Below are 5,624 nucleotides of genomic sequence, written 5' to 3' on the forward strand. Positions count from 1 at the left end.
AGTTAGAGATAGTTCTTTCTCATTGAATCTAGAAAAGAAATAAATTAACTCAGTTTTATTCATATTAAATTGAATTTGATTGATATCTGCTCTGATAAAGATTTTCTTTACAGCTTTTTCAGTCACTTTTAAATTTTCTTTAATAGTTTTTGAGCTGTAGACTAGATCAATATTATCTATATAACTCAAAAATTGCACTATTTTTATATTTCTATCTTTGAATAGATATGCAGTGTATATTATAAATAAAATGAATGAGATTGAAGATTCTTATAATACTTCTATTTTTATCTCAGTCTTGTCTCATTTCATTCAATCAAAGAAAAGTTGTATGATTCTTTTAGATATATAACAGTTAACTCATTTTATTAGAGAAAGTAACAGTTTTAACATTTTCAAAGTCTGAATTAACTTTGACTTTGAAACATGATTAAATGCTTCTTTTATATCAATAAAAACTGCAGTTGAGATCAGATCTTCATACTTTACTATTTGAATATCATGAACAACTGAGAGAACAGTGTTAATTAAAGAACATTGTTTTCTATCTCTCATTTATTCACTGAATAAAAGAGAGTTATTAATAGAGCTTATAAAAGATAGTTGAGTAGTTATTATCTTTTTCAAAATCTTTTCTAGATAGTTTAATAGAGATATTACTCTATATAACTTAGAAATTGAAGTTTTTCTATTAGATTTTGTAAGAATCACTTCAGTGACTTCTCTCCAGTATTCAGAATAATATTCATTTTTCAAGAGATTGAAAAAGAGCTCAAAATATTCATTCTTTAACTAGGAATATGTATTTTAAATAATTCAGTAATTAATTGAATCAGACTCTGCAGCAGTTTTAATAGAACTTGAGAAGATAGCTGACTCTAATTCATCTTGTGTAAAATCAGGTTATTTTCAGTCATTTTTCTCAATGTAGTTAAGAAGTAATATATTCTCTTTCTCTAAATATGAATCTGAATCTGATGAGTTCTGAAAGAGAATTCTTATAAAAGCTTGACATTTTTCCTTAAAAGAGTTTACTATATATGATTTATTCTGAAACTCATATTCTAAGATTGGAAGTTTTGCTACACTTCTTATTTTAGTATAGTTAAAAGCTTTAAAAACTTTCTTTTCTTATGCTTCTTCAAGAAACTTATTTCAGCAGTCTGTTTTAGCTCTTTTAATATCTGAAAAATATTCATTTCTAACAGCTTTGAACTCTTTATCAGATATTATATTATTCTTTCATTCTCTTCTAGCAGTAGCTAATTCTTTTCTTTTAGATGAGATATTCTTATTTTATCAAGATTTTGAATACTCAGAAGATTTTCACTTTAAAATATTATCTCTAATACTTGTTAGAATAATACATGTAATGAGCTTCACTCTATTCTCAATTATTTCATTTGAGATATCTTGATCAGAATTTCAATATAGCTCACTCTGTCTTTCAGATTTTAACAGTTTTATACTTTTTTCAACTACTTTTCAATCAGCTTTTTCAAAGTTAAACTGATTAGAGAGAAGAGAACTTTCACTCATTTATTTTTCACTCAGTTCAATATTAAATTGAATAATCTCATGATCTGATTCTGATGTCTCATTTGAATTAATAAATCAGTTTACAAGTCTTTTTTTCATTAGATTTTATAATATGAAGATTAGATCTATAATAGATTTTTGTTTCATGTCTTTTCTAAAGAATGTTTATTGATCAGACTTATTAATCAAATCTATTGAATACTCAAAGATTTATTCAATCAGATTATCAGCTCTTACTGCTCTCTTACATTCTGAATTTTATTAGAGATGATATGTATTGAAATCTTCTGCAATTATAGAGTTTCTTAATAAAGTTATATTCAGAAATTCTCTATCAATTATTCAGATATTGTTATTTTTCTTCAATAACTTTTCATTATAGATATTTATAAGCTGTATAGTATTAAACTCATTTTCTTTATCTATAATATCACTCATCAGAATATCAGGGTCAGACATAATATTAAATCTTAGATTAAATTAATATCTTAATCTCTTTCTTTCATAGATCACTACTCTTGATGTTATCTCAGACTTTTGAGACAGAAAGTAGTAGTAGCTTGAATGAGAAATGATATATTTTTACTCAGTATTAAAATTCAGTTTCTGAAGCAGTATAAAATCAACTTTTTATTTAAATATAATTTGAAGATAAGAATAAATACAATTTGAGTTTCTATTCATATTATTTTGAATAAATGTGATTTTTGAAGAGTTTTTAAACTTTTTTTGTTGTTTTTATTATATATTTATACTAAAAGTGAGTAGAGATAGAGTAGAATCTAATCACTATCATCAGATAGTATATTATAACTATTTTAAAAAGTAGGAATCTCAACTGCTTACATTATATCTAGTTTATTATCAGAGTCATTTCTCAATTCTCTAATCTTAACAGAAGTTTAAGAATTCAAATTCTGTTTACATTTAGCTGAAGAATTGAAGTTTGAAGATTTAGATAGTTAAGAGTTTCTTCTTTTTAAGCTTACAGTTATAAGTTTACTGACTTGACTCTTCTCTTCAGTTCTAGATTGACTTTGAGCTTCATCTTTTCTTCAGTTCTTTTGAGTTCTGGAAGTAAATATACATTCTTTTGAGCTAGATGTATGTTTTTCTTTGCAATTAGAGCACTTAAGCAGAGTGTATTAATACATTTCATCTCTTTTTAAGCATGTTTCATATTTATACTCACTAGTTTTATAATCTCTGATATAGAATGTATATTTTAAGTCTCTAAAACATGAGATTGCAAAGTGTTCATATCTTTGACAGTTTAAATACTGTATTTAAGCTTTGAGATTCATTCTTGAGTCTTTGTATTCATGAACTCTTATTTTCAAATCTACTACTCTTACTTCAGAGATCTTTGACTGTTTAAGTATTTTTATATATACTAGAACAGAGGCATTTCTCCTGCTTTATCTGAACTTAATTGAATTTAGTCATACAGGCTCTTTTCTCAGTTAAATAGAGTTGTATTCTTTCAATTCATTTTTAAGAAGTAGTATTTCTTCTTCACAGTCAAAAATTTCAACTGAAATATTATAAAGAATGAATTCATCTCACTTTTCATCTCTCTCAGATAGAATTATTGTGTTTAGTAAAGATTCTACTGCTAACTTTCAGAGATTCTCATTCTGAATAAGAAATTCAGCACTGAATTCAGACATTGCAGTCAGAATGATAGAGTTTTCAAAGAATGATAACTCAATTGAAGCTATAACTAATTTTTCAACTTCAATATCAGTTATCAACTGAGAAAAGAACTGCTGATTAATTTCATTTCTGATTCTGAAAATAAGATTTGAGTTTAACTTGTTTCTTTATAGAATATTCTGATTTGAGACTTTGAGAATAAGTCTTCTATTTCTGAAGATTTAAAAGCTTTTCTCTTTTTACATTTTCTTTTTTACTTTTGTATGAATAGAAGTATGAGTAGTATTCTTCTCAGTTTTCTCAGAATTTTGAGCAGATTTTAAGATAGCAGATTTAGAGACAGCAGATCCAGCTGCTTGAGCATATATTTTCTTCTGATTTAAAGAAGAAGAAGAAGTAGAAAAAAACAAAGAAGAGTAAGATGAAGAGTCAGTGATTATACTAGAAATTTTCAATATTTTTTAAACTGTGTTTGAAATTTCAAGTTTAATCTTGATCATCTTCTGTAGTTATCTAATCTGAGTATGAAGAATTAACAGAACTTCTTCATTCATCTCACTCAGATACTGCTTTTCAAGAATCTTACTTACTTTTTCAAGTTTCTGTATTTCAAGAACTTATTATTTCTCTATTTCTTCTTTCTTTCTTCTCTTCAGAATTTCAATCTCAGAAATAGTATTTGAGAAAGCATCTTTTTTCACATTAAGTAAGTATATTTTTAAACTCATTATTCTCACTCAATGAAAAGTTGATCAGACTGTTTTAATTAAGATATTTATTGAACTCTTTTGAAAAGTTAATCAGACTGTTTCAATTAAGAGATTTCTAAGTCTGTTTTCAATTGAAAAGTTGATCAGACTGTTTCAAAAGAAGAATAAAAGACTTTTGTATATAAAATACCTGATTTTTTTCACACTAGTTTAGTAACTAGATTACATTTTTAAAGAGAATCTAATAAACTAAAATTGATTTTTAAGATAAATTAATAAAATCTTTATAATCTCTTACTTAAGATACAGTGAGAAAAAGTATGATATCAATTAATAATAAATCAGATAATATGACAGTTTTTAAGAGAAAAACTGATAAAAAATAAATCAATTTTTTACAGAGAAATTGATTAAAACTATTCAATTTTATTCTAAATCATTCAATTATTCTCACACAATAAGTATACAACTCAAATCAGTTAATAAAGAGTATAAAAAGAAATTAAATATTAATAAAAGCTCTTCAGTCACTGAAAAAGTAATTCTTACTTAAAAGAATATGAAATTATAATACAAAACAGCTCTGTTTTTAATTCTTTGTAAGAATATTATATAAAATTCAGAGAAAAATATCTTACTTTTTCAAGAGAAGTAAAAAACTTTTTCTAAGAACTTTTTTTCTTACATTAACTACTACAGAAGAATGAGATAGAAACTGCTATAATATATACTACTGTATATTCTCTAACACAACTTTCTCTCTTCAGAGTCTTAATATTATAGAGAATATAAGTCTGTTTCTATATAATAATATAAATATTATCAGCAGAATCTAGAGGAACTGGTCATTTATATCTTAAAATAGAAGACTTTATCAATGATTATATCAATATAGAGTTAATTCTTAAATTTAATAGAAATCTAGTATTGCTGTTCTCAATCTCTTGCAGAATCTATTGAATATTAAGATATTAAAACTACATTTAATATATCTCACTGTGCAGAGATTAAAGACTCAGTCAGATCATGAGATATACTGATTTTATAGTTATTGATATACTATTAACTTATTATTCACTGATTATATACTGAATACTGTTACTGAGCTATCTTTTTGTATTATTTCATTGAGAATGAGCCAGATTAAGAGAGATAGTACAAGAGTGAGACTTTATATTGAAGTCTAGATACACTGATGACAGACTGCAGAGATTGCACTTCAGAAGTGTCTATTAATTATATACTTGATAATTATTACTGTGGTATCTTTTTGTATTTTTCTACTGAGGATGAGCCAGATTGAGAAGAGTGATATGAGAGTGAGACTTGGCATTAATGTTTTGAAACATTAAAGATGAACAGGGTTTTTTCAGAGATTGCTTCTCAGATATCTTCACAATTATAGATCAGAGATCTTTCAAAATCAAGAAGATTGATGCATATGACTAGGTCTCTTCACCTTATAATTTGTATGGCAATTTGGCCCAGAGTTGTTATTATTATTATTATTATTATTATTCTTCCATTATACTCATATGCAAGCGGAGCTTATGATGAGTCCTTGCGTGATGTTAAATACAGGTCAAGTGTTGGTTATACAGGAGGAAATACAGGTGTTGAGACCACGCCAAGATAACAAGAACATAGGAAAATACAAAGGAGTGACAATTAGATACATGCGATAATAACTTCCCAGCCCAGGAACATAGAGCGATTCAT

Source organism: Blastomyces gilchristii (genome assembly GCF_000003855.2).
Source record: "Blastomyces gilchristii SLH14081 genomic scaffold supercont1.3, whole genome shotgun sequence".
In the NCBI taxonomy this organism is placed as follows: Eukaryota; Fungi; Ascomycota; class Eurotiomycetes; order Onygenales; family Ajellomycetaceae; genus Blastomyces; species Blastomyces gilchristii.